This window comes from Marmota monax, unplaced genomic scaffold (genome assembly GCF_021218885.2).
Source record: "Marmota monax isolate L192 unplaced genomic scaffold, Marmota_monax_Labrador192_F-V1.1 WCK01_AAM20220418_F8-fsc00106, whole genome shotgun sequence".
NCBI lineage: Eukaryota > Metazoa > Chordata > Mammalia > Rodentia > Sciuridae > Marmota > Marmota monax.
Genome location: NW_026695218.1, coordinates 8,148,823 through 8,165,592, shown reverse-complemented (window position 1 = coordinate 8,165,592; position 16,770 = coordinate 8,148,823). Strand labels below are relative to the sequence as shown.

Below are 16,770 nucleotides of genomic sequence, written 5' to 3'. Positions count from 1 at the left end.
TCGGAAACTCAAATTGGATTGAAGAGAAAGTAAAGGATGAAACTGAACATCTCTAGCTGTCAGAGAAATGCAAATCAAAACCACCCTAAGATACCATCTCACTCCAGTTAGATTGGCAGCCATTATGAAGTCAAACAACAACAAGTGCTGGCGAGGATGTGGGGAAAAGGGTACACTTGTACATTGCTGGTGGGACTGCAAATTGGTGCAGCCAATTTGGAAAGCAGTATGGAGATTTCTTGGAAAGCTGGGAATGGAGCCACCATTTGACCCAGCTATTCCCCTTCTTGGTCTATTCCCTAAAGACCTAAAAAGAGCATGCTACAGGGACACTGCTACATCGATGTTCATAGCAGCACAGTTCACAATAGCAAGACTGTGGAACCAACCTAGATGCCCTTCAATAGACGAATGGATAAAAAAAATGTGGCATTTATACACAATGGAGTATTACTCTGCATTAAAAAATGACAAAATCATAGAATTTACAGGGAAATGGATGGCATTAGAGCAGATTATGCTAAGTGAAGCTAGCCAATCCCTAAAAAACAAATGCCAAATGTCTTCTTTGATATAAGGAGAGTAACTAAGATCAGAGTAGGGACGAAGAGCAGGAGAAGAAGATTAACATTTAACAGGGATGAGAGGTGGGAGGGAAAGGGAGAGAGAAGGGAAATTGCATGGTAATGGAAGGAGACCCTCAGGGTTATACAGTGGAGGGGGTAGAGAGAGAGGAGGGGAGGGGAGGGGAGAGGTGGGGAGGGGGGAGGGGGGAGGATGGGAAAGGCAGCGGAGCACAACAGACACTAATATGGCAATATGTAAATCAATGGATGTGTAACTGATGTGATTCTGCAATCTGTGTATGGGGTGAAGGTGGGAGTTCATAACCCACTTGAATCAAAGTGTGGAATATGATATGTCAAGAAATTTGTAATGTTTTGAACAACCCACAATAAAAAATTAAAAAAAAAAAGAAACTGAAGACTCTACTTTCTTAGTTTCAGTCAAACTGTCCTTAGAGCTCTCTGATCTGATTTGAAATCTGGGCAATAATCATTTCCACTCAAACTCCAAGGGTTTCTCAAATCGGGGTTCCCCATGGTCAAGACTCAGTTCAAAGTACTCAATTCTCTGCTCAAATACCCAGGGTGTGTACCCAGGCCCCTCCACAAGTAGTTCAGAAAGCAGGACACATAGGAACATGAAATTCTTTAATTTCTAAGCATCTCTCTCACAGAAAATCACTTGGCTTTCTTTATATTCCATTAAAAAAATGATGTTTCTTCTTTTGTTTGTTCATTCAATCAGCAGACCTTTATTGAATAGCTGCCGTGTGCCAGGAATGGAGAAGAGGATATGAAAACAGTAAGACAACAGTGTCTATCTTACTTCCCAGCCAAGCAGCAGAGACAGGAAAATGAACACAGTAGAGTATGACATTCTGTGACAGAGCTTTCCATAAGGTGTTAAAGAGGTATAGTGTCCAGTCCCTGCCTGGGAAGGTCAGGGAAAGGTTCCTAGGAAACATCTGATCTAAATTTTAAAAATTGAGTAAATGTTTGCCAGAGGACAAAGGATGTCTCTAAAAGGAAGAAATTTGCTATGTTATGTTTAGGGAAAGGTAACAAATTTGGTGTGGCTACACCTTGTGAATGACAGGAAATGCAGCTGGAAAGACAGGCAGGGCCTGGCCCGAGAAGGTACCTAACAAACAGGTCCTTGTACACAAGTGCTTAGGACCTTCCCTGAAGGTGACAGGAAGACCCTGTCACCTTTGATTTGTTGGGATATGTTCTTTCTATACACTGGTCTTCACTCTCTCAAAAGTTTAAACTAAGTAGGCAAAGATGACGGTGAGTATTCTGACTACTAGAGTAACAGTTAAAATCGCAGCCTCCTGGATTTCTTGCTTTCGTGGAGTCCTTTGGTGAATCTGCCTACAGCATGTAGTATCTCCTGAGGAGGATACTTGAAGAGTTGGAGTCTGCTTTTCATGTGAGGTGTTACGAGTTGTAAGCAGGAGAATGATCAGATTTTACTTTAGGAAGGTCACTTTGGCAGTGGTGTAGGTAGAGTGTATACTATGAAAAAGCTGTGGGTACATGGAGACAAATATGGAAAACAATGCTGATAAAGCTTCTGATAGGTGCTAATATTAATGTGATAACCTACATAAGCTCTGTCATATACCTGCCATTGTTACATGTGTTAGAGGATAACATAAGAGTTCAGAGTCTCAGAGGAATGAGACGTTGTGCTCCACTTGTGTACTAAATGCCAAAATGCATTGGACTGTAAAATTAATTAATTAATTATTTTTTTAAAAAAAGAGTTCAGAGTCTGGAATGAAATGAAGCAGGAAGGTTTCATAGACAAGACAGGCAGGAACAGTGAAACAACTGATGTTAGGTTAGGTAGAGTATCTCAGAGTGTAGAGCATCAAATAAAACGTGATGCTTTTAACAGCTGGGCATGTCTGTAAGTGAAGACTATTAGACTGATGAAATAAGAAAGGAAATAGTTACCTGAGGTCCCACACATTTGCACAGGTATTCCAAGTTAACCAGAAATGTAGCATAGAAGTGCACCAAAATTTAAATGGGATCCCAAAGTGGAACTGGACCAGCTTGTTTCTGAGAACACTGATCTGATCTGACCAAGCCTGTACATTTACTGATTTGGAGTCTAGTCTGTGTCTAAGTTTGTGCATTTGATTGAGATAAAATAGACTAGGAAAATACAAAGCATTTTTTTCCCCCAAAGAAATAGATTTCTCTGGTCTGTTAGCAATGTCAAAATTTAATCACCAACCAAGTGATATGGCATTGACTTGCTAAGGAGCCTGGGTTATTGGTTTATTCCTTCACAGGATATATGTGAAGGTTCTTCTTCATTTAAGTGTATCTTGAGGGATACAAGAGTATGTTAACAGAGACTGCTGTGCTGCTAAAGGAGGCGATGGGAAGGCAAAGACTTGCTGCATGTGTCCCAACTGAAACCTCTTTTGAAATAGGAAAACCTCGATGTTATTTATACACACAATGCTTAAACTAGGCAGAGATGTGAATAATTAGATCATTCCAATCCTATGAATAGAGTCATTTACTCAGTAATAAAACCCATTTTAGATTATTCTTCTTTGTTTATTAGACCAACAGGAGCATTCACTCTAGCCAGGCTGTCAAAAGCACAAAGTGAAACTAAACAGTTTGTTTAGTCTAACAATAGTTGTTCTCAGCCAAAACAAGGAGGGACCCAAAATTTTTGCTTTTATAAAATATGACTTTACCATGGAATGATATTACATAATTAGAGGAAGAGATGTGATGTTAGAGGCAGCAGAATAATGCAGAGTTCTTTTTTTATTCAGAGTGACAAAGCATGAGATAGTTTCCCGCCCCCCCCCCCCCAGTCTAAATCAGTGACAAGATGTCATAAGTGACTCTGGTAATAAACTGTTTATGGCATTCCCTTAACCTAGTACTCACCTGATAACTACAGCACCATTATTCAACTTAGTTGATTATATAAGGCAGTAAACCGAATGCTTCCTTTAAAATAATATTTTACGGACAAGACAGAGTTAAAGTTTATCTGAAATCCATTCATTCTACACCATAAATGACCTCACCACCACCTCTTGTCTTTAACAATGCTAAGTTAACTGCTGTACAGTTTTACCTGCCTCATTTTGAATGGTTCCATAAAGTTGTTCAACCCAGGTATCAATGGACCACTTAGAGTTCAAGCAACATTTCATAGCTCTCAGCTGGTAATTACAATGTTTTCCTAAACATGTAGCTGCTATGTGATTTCCAAACTGCAATAATCTGAGGCCAGTATCAGGCCTGGAAACCTCTCTTCACTTTAGGAATCAGTTCAGGAAGTGGCCAAGTAAAGTCATTTTTCTTGGCAGTTTTAACAAATGTTATGCTTCACAAAGACATGGATGGTCAAAACTCATTTTTTTTTCTGATTAGTGCTGCTCAATTAATCCTAAACTCTCTTGCAATCGGCACTAAAAGAGATATAATCTTCTTTCTAAAAGTACAATTGGCTCCGGACATATCCTGATTTCACCTGTTCAGGTCTCTGGGTATTCAATAAAGCAAGTTCAGCCGCTGTGCCAAGAGGCCACACAGAGTTCAAGGTAACACCTCACAGCCATCAGCAGGTTAATTATAATTTCATTTTCAAACACACCGACTGCATGCTTGTTTCAACTCCAAATGACCTTACCTGCTTAATTTTTTTTGAGGGGGGGTCTACATGGAGTAAATTTCTGTCAGCAAAGCTGAAAGGCCACTCAGAGTTCATGGTAACAATTCATATTTTTAACAGGTTGCCCAGACCTAAATCCTCACCTTCAAACATTCCAGAGAGAGCACTTAGTAGCTATGAGGGAAGTAGGGATGCAGAAGGTAGAGGGTTGAGGGATAAGAGGAGGGTGGAAAAGGGAAGGAGAGATACATACAACTCTTGACTGCTGGAGTGTTGAGGGGTTTAGTGCCAATGACTAGGTTAAAGAGTTGCTTCTGGCTGATGGGGAAGGGCCTGCACTTTGGTGATGGAGTCTTAGAGGAGTTTCTAGATACTTGAGACTATATCACTGCCAGAAACCAAACTGGCTCAAAAGCGGCCTCATATTGCATTTGAAGTGACCCACAATAACAGAGGCTTAATTCTACATGGAAGGCAACTGGGACAAAAGCTGACTTCCTTCTGCTTTCTCAGTGAGTGGGAACAGAACAGAAATTTCTCAGGTAGGTGGTTTCTGCAGACAAGGACTCTTTCTTTTATCAATTAGGAAGAAAGAGCCCAGTTAACATCAATGAGAAGAGTCATTTCAGATGTTGATTTTTCTCATCCTCTGCTGCCTATACTGTATCTTGTTAGAGTCTGTAAACAAGTCAGGATGGCGCCTGGCAAATGTTAGAGTCTGTAAACAAGTCTGGATGGCGCCTGGCATTTTGCCAGAGGGAGTGGTTTGTGAAGTAACGCTAGCGAGCCATTAAGTGTGGAGATTCCTTATTGGTTGACTTATGTATCTAGTTTATGCTAATTAAGATAAGCTGTGCAAAATGTATAAATACCTCTGTTGTCCAACAATAAACGGCTCCCACTCCTGGTGTATCAACGTACACAAGTCGTTCATCACCCCCCGGTTATTTTGCTGCAGCCGGACTGTGGCAGTATCTCATGACAGAATGACAAGTTCTGTGGGAATGCTCTCCGGGACCAAAAGACCCTCTTTCCCACTAAAAATCTCAACCCCCCAAACAGGTGGCCCCAAGGCTTTTGCTCAGGAATGATTCCTGCAGAATTCATCACTACTTGTTACAGAAATCTCATTCTCCATCTCACAATGCTTAGCTAATTTTTGTTTTAATTTAATTTTTTTTCCAAATAATGTAAATGACTCAACTGTTTATAGTACTAAATTGTTCATGTTGTAAGTTGACTTGAAGAAAATGAAAATAAATATAGACCCAACTAGTATGTTTCATCCCTGGCCATCAATGCATCTTACAATAGTTATTAGCAGAATGAGACCATGCCTTAAGTTGCTTAGAAGTCTTCCCTGGCCCTTGGATGACGCCCTGGCAGGGCTGCATCTGCTCTCTCACCATCTGATCTGTCTTGTCAATCCTTTCTGACAAAATGAAAATTTCTACAATGTTCACTCATTCCTTCTTCAGAGGATCCTGTTCTTGGCAAACAAGTGGGTGTGTAACAATCCTTTTCACTCTCAAATCTTAACCACGGATTATCTCAATACTGCTTTTCAAATCAGGGAGATAGTTTCTGGCTGCTACAGATCACAAAGCATCTAGCTGGGTGCCCCACATGTAAAATCTAAATGTTTTGCTATTGTTGTATAATCTGGTGATGTGAATTTTTATAGTTGCAGAGCCTATTTTCTTCCCCAAAATGAATTTTATGAAGAAGCCCAGTATATTAAATACAGAATATCAATGATGTTTAGGCAGATTTTGAATGAACCACCTAGAGATCTATTAGCTCAGCCATTTTACCTGTCCCTGTACCCCCTACTTCTACTACTGCATAGAATTACACCCAAAGGAGTTCAATAGAACCACGAGCTCCCATTCAGCATAGTCTCAAAGGAAGTGAGAACGATATGTTGGTTACTAATCAGACAGAAGGTATTTGTAAGTGGCAAACCAAATTTCTAAACTTCTTTAACTCAGAATAATATGACTAATCATGTCAGGACATTTTTTTTCATTAAATCATCATCTCTTGGGTTTGGGATACAGCTCTGGAAGAGTGTTTGCCCCACTTGTTCAAGATGCTGGGTTGGGGCCCCAGCTGTAAAACAAAAACAAAAGCAAAAGACAAACATGCCTTGAAGGCAGGAGCTTTGGTTTGTTTATATTCTCCCAAGATACCTAGTTCATTCTAAGTGTTCAATAAATGTCTGTTAAACTCAATACACACACTACCTTTTGGTCCCGGAGATTGGGAAAAAAACTTACTTTCGTGCAGAGTTTGTCCTTTTAAGGGAGTAGGAATGAAATCGCCTTCTTGTCTTCACTCCTCATTCACCCAGAAATTCTTAGTCATCACAAGGATCACAGGAGACTGTTCATCAATCAGACTCCATTCATCACAGGACACTCCACCTGACCTTCAACAAGGTGACAACCTCCAAGCATCTCAACTTTCCTTAATGAGAAATGTAGAATGACAATTGAAAGCTGAGGCCTTCTATAGAGCTTATTTGATCTCAACTTTCCCAACTATAAATGGCAACAATTAAACTAATCATTTTATTTGTGGTGCATTCAAAAGGAGATAGTGAGTGTTAAACCAAGACAAGGAAAGAATTTAGTTTGCCTTTCATTTTAGGTGACTTGCTCCTTCTCAGGCAACAATCAACCAGGTATTTACTTGCATCCTTTGGGGTCCTAAAAAGAGCGCTGAACTTGAAGTCAGATCCTTGAGCCCAAAGTTAGGAATGATGGCTCATATGACATTGCTCAAGAGCACCTCGAGTATCTGTTTGTCATCTGTTAAGTGGAATAATAATTGCTACCCCACAAGATAATTTTTCAAATAAGAGAGGTATGATTTTTGAAAATATCTAGTAGTATTCCCAGGGCACATTTGATTCGGTAACCTGTGGGAAACCACAGGTATATAAATGGGTCAAAGGGCAAATACAAAAGAAATGACTTTGCAAGTCAACTGCCATAATTTAAAAGCCAAGGCAATTTGTGTTTTAATACTCACAAGGCTCATGAGTACAAACTCAGTTCTAGGGAACTAAAGTTGTGGATTGGGTGTGGAAGAAATCCAGGGCTCTGGATGTGTTCTAGAATAAACCTGAGGGTATTTCAAATTATTCAGAACACTAGGAAGATTGAAGGCAAAACCAGAGCCACTTTGGATTTATAGGGCAAGCATACTATGATACATTTTTATGTTTCTTTATCTGTGAACTGTCTAATAATACCCATTGTCTTTAGCCCATGACAACAAAAGGACTTTCATTCTATCATATATCTTTGCCTTCACTATCTCTTCCCTCTCACTCTTTCTCCCACCTCTTCTTCTGTTCTTGAATCAGCTCCGAACTGGAGCTGGAACAGAGAGTGGATATTCTCTGAAGTGAAGTGTCCTATGGACACAGGCTTATTTCCCAGGGCTAAAATCTGTTCTTTTATTACTCTGCCAGGCTTTTTGGAAGCTACAGTTACAAAATCACATTTGAGTTTCCCCTTAGGGATAATCTGTCCTAATCTTTAAACTTAAAATTTGAACAACTAGGGTAAGAGACCAGATCAATTAAAAAATCTGGACCTTGGTCCACACGAAAATTGTGTAAGGGTCCAAATGTTTAAGAACTGCATTTTGTAAGTGATAAAATATGGTTGGGAACTCCTGAGGCTTTGAAGTGTTAAAGGTGGTAATGGCATCATTCAGAATTTCTATTTCAAGTCAAGAAACAGACTTTTGGGTATGATGGAGAAACTTGAAGCAAACCAACACTCTGCCAAGAGCAATTAGAAAAGTCATAAAGGAAAATTTAAAATATAAAAATAAAGCTGTTTGAAAGCATCAGAGAGCTGCTGAGACATCTAGGGCTGGAGGAGACAAAATCTGGAAGAAAAATAAAGCTTATTGAAATAAATTTTAATATCTGCACACCATATATTTTTGGTAGTAGAAAGGAGGCAAAGAAGTTAGAGAAATTTTGGCAAACTCATAGGGTTGGAGAAATAAAAAGTGGAGTTTGATACCAAAGAATTAAGAATTTAAATGATCAAGACTGCAGAAGAGAGGACTAAGAACAGCCTACCGGCATGTACTGTTGCTAAGGTGTAGTGATCAGGGGCAAGAAGCCAAGCAGAATGGCTGAAAAGCACAGAAGAGTTTTCAGCAAATCCTTTGCTAGGGATATAAAAATTAGAGTCCACGACCCACCTACAGAAGGAGCTTTGCTTAAATGCCCTAGGCTCCAGGTGGAACAAACAGAGTGACACCTATAACAAAGGGTATAAAGAAAGTAGCCTGAAACTTATACAGACTACTTTATTACCACAAGACTGTAAAGTTCATGAATGCAAACTGCCAAAAGGCAGGATGAGGGCTGGGGATGTAGCTCAGTGGAAGAGCACTTGCCTAGCATGTGTAAGGCAGTGGATTTAATCCTTAGTACCACATAAAAATAAATAAGTAAAATAAAGGTATTGTGTCCATCTACAACTAAAAAAATTTTTTTTTAAAAGGAAGGATGAGTCTATGTAGAGGTAAATATCATCATCCAGGGCTACAATAATTTTTCACGCATAATGGCTGAAATTCTTTAAAAAATAATCAAATTTCCCAAGAACAGAAATAAGAGAAAACCGACAACAGAGATAGTCCTATTGGTAAACAAAATCAGAAACAGACTTTAAAACAACTGTGACTAATATGTTCAATTAGAGAACAAAAGGCAGAATTTCACATATAACAGAATCTTAAAAAAATAAATTCTAGCCTTGAAAGATATAATAGCTAATACTAAGGACACAGCAGAAGGATTTATGAGCAGAATTGATACAGTTAAAGGGAATATTAGTAAACGGGAATCCTGATAAACAAAAAATATTTTGACTAAAGCCAAGGCCTAGATTGAGGAGAAAAAGGATCAAATATATGGGGCATAGTGTCTATTTGGAGTGCTATGGAGGAGATAGAGAATGGGGAAAAATAAAATTTGAAGTCAGAATATCTTAAGATGTCAGTAAATAGAATAATTACTTTCTCTCTTTAAATATGTTCTTCTTATGGTCCTCTTAGTACAGAGTAAGGAGCAGCAGTCAATGCAATCCAGAGGACTGCTCATGATTCAGTCATTTGGTTGGTATTCCACCCAGGTGGAAAACAGGTGCTCTGGTTTGTCTCTGTGTGTGTGTGTGTGTGTGTGTGTGTGTATGCGCGTGCAAGCGTGCGTGTGCACTTAATCATAAATTTTGTAAATATTTTCATTGTTACTCACTGTGATGGTTAATTTTATATGTCAACTTGATTGTGCCATAGGATGGGTGTGTTGTAAGGGTGTTTCTGGATGAATTTAACATTTTAATCTGTAGATTAGTAAAGTTGACCTGCTTCCCTAATGTGGGTGGGCCTCATCCAATCAGATGAAGGCCTCAATAGGTCAAAATGTATCAGTTTTTATTTACCTGCAGACTCAAATTTGAACTACATCTTTGGCTCTCCTGGGCCTCTAGCTTACCAACCCCATCGCTTGAGACTTGTCAGTCTCTATAATCATGTGAGACAATTCCTTATAAATCTGTTTAGGTCTCTCTCTCTCTCTCTCTCTCTCACACACACACACACACACACACATACACATTGTATAAGTATATACACACAATATAGCTACACACATATGTATGTAAGTATATATATACATATACACACAATATATGTGTGTGTATATATATACACACACACATACACGTATAATCACATATAGCATATTGTCTCTGCTTCTCTGGAGAATCATGAGCAATAATACACTAATATATTGCTAAGTTTTTGCTCACAGACTATTTAATAAAGGCAGAACATAAAAGAATATAAAACCTACAAAAAATCTTAAAAAACAAAATGAAGAGCAATAAAAATTATAATTTTTCTAATAAGTCTGAAAGATAATCTTCAACAAAATTGTAATGACATTCACTGATTGAAATCCTTATACCATACATAAAATTATTCTCAGTCTTAAAAATAGGGAATAGGAAATTTGTTTATATTCAATATGACTTTTTATTCATTAGGATATAACATTACTCATATTGAAGTGTTACTTTTAAAGAAATATTTCCACTTCCGAGCATGAAATTTTTTATGTAGAAACAAAATGTGCAAATTTTAAAAAGTAAATATCTGTCAACATTCATAAATGAAAAATTTAAACAACAAGTTATACAGGTTGATATGGTTCTCTGGATTGGTATTTTAATACACACTGGATCTTCAAATAATTTGATAAGACATTATAGATGGATTAGTTAATAAGTTTTGCTTTCTTTTATATATAGTTTAAAATTATGTGTACTTTTTATATGGGAAAAGGTGAAGTGTTTTAATTGATATATTGAAAATCAAATCAAAATTAAGTTTATAATCCTTAAAAATTTGCAACATTCAAAATTTTCTTTAATTTGCTTCTTTATCTTATGCTATGAAAAAAATGGCACTACTTTAAAGTTTTGGAGGAGGTAATTATAAGATCATATTCACTATAAATTCCACAACTCACAAGTGTTTGAAAATGCTTAATTAAAGCTATATCCCAGATCTTACAAATAAGGAAACTGAGCCCCAGAGCAGTTGGGCAATTGGACCTATGGCACATTTTGAGTTAGTAGCAGATGGAGGATACACATTCAAGCCTCCTGATTATTGATCCAGTATTCTTTGCACCATGGCACATCTGTCCTTTCTAGCATCATGGGTCATGTTCTTGGCTCCACAACTGATTTTCAATATGGCACAAAAGGAACCTGGTCAACTCCAGCTATTAAAGAATGCCATGTCTGACTGAGAAATTCTCAAATGGAAAGATTCTACATTCTCCTCTATCTTCAATAGATGTGGCTTTCACCAGCTAATGTCTGAAAACATCTTTGGATAATTTTCAGCACAGAAACGATAAATCAGGGATGTCAGTGGCTGAGAGGAGTGAGCTTATCCAATTTTCATAAACAAAAACTTCAATGATAGCCGCTTTCAGGTTTGGATATAATTTTCTAACTGATGTCTTCACTGTGGTGTGCCTTGGCTGTCTTCCACTCACTGGCCAATCTGGTAAAATGTGATTTTTGTTGATACCACATCAGTGTGAACAACTGATTGAGTAGAGCAGAATTCTGCAGTCTCACTGGGGAGAACTGGAGTCATGTCACCATGCACAGGCAATCAGGCAAAGACAAGGCCCATCCCTGAGAGTACTGTTGCCCTGCTTCTGGTTTAAATTGGCAACTGATTAGTAGCTCGTGAAACTTCTCACTAAAAGAGCTATAAAAACTCAGAAAATAAGAAAAACTCAACAATGATGAAATCTGAAGTGGATGGTTAACTACTGCCAGAATCCAGAAGGATTTTCACACTAACAAGAGTGGAAAAGAATTGAGAATCACAATCAAGAGTTCGTACAGACACAGCCACCAGTTTTCTCCACTCCTATCCCTACCTGAGAAACCAGGCTCTATAACAGTGTTTCCTGATTGAGGGAAATCTTCTGATAACCCAGATGCCTTGGCTTCATTTTTAGAGACCATGATTCAATACATCTGTGGTGGTGGTGGTGGTGGTGGTGGTAGAATCCAGAAGAATGTGAGCTGGGGGGTGGGGAGATATGTGTGTATACATGTGTGTATGTATTTATTTCTTCAAGTCAATCTGATCTACCAGGTATGATAATGATGGTCCATACTAATCTGCAAATTTGGATAGTTGTCTATTATGTAGTTGCTGCCTGTTTTAGTGTAATTTTTTATTTTGAAATGAACTCACAAAAAGTTGGAAAAAAAGAGTTGAGTTTCTGTATACCCTTCAACCAGCTTACCCCCAATGATAATAGCTTATACAATTATAGGGTATTATCAAAACTTGTTAGCTAACATTGGTACAGTACGGTGAATTCAGGAACAGATTTTATTTGAATTTTATCAGTTTTTATATGTACTGTGTGTGTATGTGTGTGTGTCCTGATTAGGTTCTATAGAATTTCTTCATTCATGTAGCCATCACCCAGAATACAAAACTACTGAAATCACCTAAAGAAACTTCTTTAACTTCCTAATAGTCACAATTTACTATCCTCTTTCCCCAATCCTAACCTCTGGAGCCACTGATCTGGTCTCTATCATCACCATAGTTTTGTCACTTACAGAACATTATATAAGTGGAACCACATAGCATAAAACTCTTTGAGATTGGCCTTTTCCCCATTCACTCAGTATAATTCCTTGAGAGCCATCAAAGTTTTTCTGCATATCAGCACTGTGGTCCTTTTTATTTGCTGCATAGTATTCCATTGTATAGATGGACCACAGTTTGTTTATCTTTTCAAAATCTGGAGTACATTTGGATTATTTCCAATATTTGCCTATTACATATAAAACTGTAAAGACAATTCATGTATATAGCTTTTTATGTAAATGTAAGTTGTTATTTCTCTAGGACATATGTTGGTTTGTAAGATAAGTATATAATTAATTTTAGAGGAAGCTGACAACCTGTTTCCAGAAGACAGTACCATTTTATATACCCACTAGCATCATACATATAAGAGATCCAGTTGCTCTATATCCCCACCAGCCAGTTAGCTTATCAGTTGCTGTTTTTTGAGGTGCACAAAGCTGAATATCCTTTTTTCTCACCTTCTATTGAGTACGTAAGCTTTTATAATATGCACAAAGATATGAGGTGATGCAATCCATTTCAATAAGGGTACAGATTAGATGATGCCAGGAAGAGGATATGTTGGGGCAATAGTTTTCTCTATTTATTCTACTGGTGAATAACAGAAAAAGGGACAATGAAGATAGGCTTATGATAAACATAAAACAATAATGTTACATTTCTCATTCAATGAATTATAATAGGTGAGATATCCAGATAGGAATTGTGTTCTAATTGAGTATCTGAAATGGGCTGTCCACACTCAAGAATGGAGTTAACAGGTATATGGTTTTTAAAATTGTAAGTATGACATTGGATCTTTTTTTTTAAAGGGTTAAATCTATATTTTTATGGTTTTTTCCAACAGTCTGAACAAATTTGAGAACATAGTTTTAAGTTATAAGCAAGTTGTTCCTATCAGTTTTTTTTTTAATTTTTTATTGTTGGCTGTTCAAAACATTACATAGTTCTTGATATATCATATTTCACAATTTGATTCAAGTGGGTTATGAGCTCCCATTTTTACCCCATATACAGATTGCAGAATCACATCAGTTACACATCCATTGATTTACATATTGCCATACTAATGTCTGATGTATTCTGCTGCCTTTCCTATCCTCTACTATCCCCCCTCCCCTCCCCTCCCCTCCCCTCCCCTCCCCTCTTCTCTCTCTGCCCCCTCTACTGACATTCGTTTGTCCCCCTTATATTATTTTTCCCCTTCCCCTCACTTCCAAAAAAATGTGGCATTTATACACAATGGAGTATTACTCTGCATTAAAAAATGACAAAATCATAGAATTTACAGGGAAATGGATGGCATTAGAGCAGATTATGCTAAGTGAAGCTAGCCAATCCCTAAAAAACAAATGCCAAATGTCTTCTTTGATATAAGGAGAGTAACTAAGAACAGAGTAGGGTCGAAGAGCATGAGAAGAAGATTAACATTAAACAGGGATGAGAGGTGGGAGGGAAAGGGAGAGAGAAGGGAAAATGCATGGAAATGGAAGGAGACCCTCAGAGTTAGACATTGGATCTTTATAAGGAATAAATATATGCTAAGATGTGACATTCAACATTTGTGCTCATTCTCTAGGCTTGTAGAGAATACCATCGTGCTGACTCCTCACTTGGATACAAGAGATAAAAGAGCATGAACATTTTGTGTGTGATATTTCTGGAGACACTATACGGCAAACAAACACAAGTAAACAAGATCTACAGTGAACCACCCATCCTGTCTGTTGCAATACACAATGTATTTGAATATTCATTTCATGATGAGTAATAGGGAGAAAAAAACTGTTATGGAAAAATATTCTAGGTTGAAAGAGACTCTTATCCAAAGTTCCAAAGGAAAACATATTTCTGAAAAAGACTTATATTGAAACCAAAAGGAAATTAAAAAATAAAACTGCTTTGCATTCACAATAGAATGCAAGGAAGCAAAAGTCTATATAATAAATCATGATAAGGAAGATTGTGAAGACAATAAAAAACAAGCAGTAGCAGAATTTCAGAAAACATTAGAGTCAGTAATGATCATGACTTCAGCAACTCAACAGTACAAAGTACAAATCTGAATAACTTTCAAAAAGTTATATGAGATTTAAAAAAAAGATAAGTAGAAAGAAAAGAGTTTGAATCAAGAAACAAGACTCAAGAATTAAATAAACAATTATTTATTGCTTTTCCATCCAAAATTAATACTTATTATAGTTATTCTACGTTTTTTTTCTCAATTTGATTCTTCACAACAAAAGCAGACCTTCTACAATTTGATAGAGCTGCTTAGCTCTAAAATTTTCACCAATGTGACTTTAATTTCAAGGCATTCAGTACCAGAAAGGCACATGTTGAAATCAGGCAACAATCGCCTCCACTTGTCTTTCTTTCCTCAGAAACATTAGTATATTCTGTTGCTCTTAACCAAATTTATTTTCTTTTCACATATATAGGGATGAATTCAAAGGCTAAGACAACAACCTCCAGAGGGTATTTATATGTTTTCCATTATGACAAGCTTGAATGATCTTGTTTGATAAAAAATTCAATAATGTAGTTTTCAATAAAGTTAAATGAAGCTGAACTTCAATCTGAACTAAAAATCAATATACTAACTCCTAACGTGCTCACCAATGGCATTACTATAGACTCTCTTCTCTTTAAATTGCATTAGCTTTAATGGTTTTGTCTTATGTCTTTTAAGGAAGACATAAGAACAACATTTCAGAATTACTTTTTGATATCTAGATTATTTTCTTTCCATATTTTATATAACACTTTTAATAGAAACACTTAATCTATTTACATTTATTAAAATGAATATGTTTGGTCTTGTCTTACCTGTTTATACTTTTGTTTTTCTTTGTTGTTTCCTTAGCTTTTGCTCATTGACTTTCTCTGACATTGTTTTTAGCTAATGATTTAGAAGGTATGCAAATGGTTTCAAATCAATGTCTTTTTCAGTGCTGGGGATCAAACCCAAGGCCTTGCCATCAGCTACCACTGAACTAATGCTCCCAGCCCTCAATTCAATTTTTAATATATGAATGTATACAATTATTAGGGTCAAGAATAAAGAGGATCTATTTAGTCCACACTTCTTCTCATCTCCTGATTGGATTGGTATAATTAGTTCTTATCTTTAAGAGTTTAAAAAATGTATACGTATAAAGAATCTTAACTTTTTAAATATTAAAAATGTGTCTTACAAAAATAACTCAGACTTCAACATGCTTTATAAATTTTAATTCTATCAGTTCTTTTACACACTATATTCTTTTATTAAAAGAATATATATATTTATGTGTACATATGTATATATCAATTTGTTTCTATTGCCTAAGAACATGAACAACTTGATTATAGACTTTCTTCTCGTAAAAGTTTATAAATGTTTTAATTTTCTTTCATTTAGCCATAGAGCAAAGAGTGTCAATTTTTTTTTTCTGTAAAGGGCCAGAGAGTTTTAGGCTTTGCAACCTATACATTAATTCTCTATTACAAGGATTCAACTTTGCCATTGTAGAGCAAAGGCTGCTACAGGTTACAAACCAATAAATGGGCACACTGTGTTCTCCTAAAGCTTTATTTATAAAAAGAAGCAGCAGGCCATAGTTTGCTGACCCCTGCAGTAGAGAAAAGGCTGGGGCTTGTCTGATGAGTTAAATCTTTCTCCAATGTTAGATAACACTATATAAAATGAAAGGCACTCTCTACTCTGATATTCCTCTTCTAAGAGAATGGGCTGTACAGCTGATACTAAATCATTACTGATTATGATTAAAATAAGAAAAAGTAAAACTAGCTTTCAAACAATATTGTAAAATCAGAAAGACCTAAATGTTTTCTCACTGAAGAACACTACCTCTTTAATCTCCACTTAATTTCTATTGATACACTTATTCTATCAAGTAGAAAGTTTGGGTTTTCTATAATATAAAAGCAATCCTAAGAGTTTGTCCTCTGTCTCATGGGGCTTTGGTGAATGTAGCAACAATGGGGGCTACTTGCACGTGAATCTCCAAAGTTCTATAATGCTCTGAGTGTGACAAACCCAGACTGGGTCACAGAATGAAGTGTAAGAACTTCACTCGTCTGCTTCCTGAACTTGACTAGAGAAGGAAGACAGATCTGAGAGCATCTTACATTGTCATGATATGGATGAAGTCTTCATTGATTCTAATGGGCAGGCTTCTCGTCCACTAAATTGGAATCATAAGAAGTATTAGCAGACGTGCATCTTCCAGGTGGTAGGAGAAGAAAGGGGGAGGAGATAAGATTTGATTATCAGAGAAGTAAATTTAGGGACGCTAATAAATCCAA

General features: G+C 36.9%; 1 protein-coding gene across 7 annotated transcripts in view; it reads right to left on the bottom strand.

Annotated features, from left to right (window-relative positions):
- Exoc6b (exocyst complex component 6B) overlaps positions 1-16,770 on the bottom strand; it is a 622,696-nt gene that overhangs the window by 89,425 nt on the left and 516,501 nt on the right. The window lies entirely within an intron of this gene.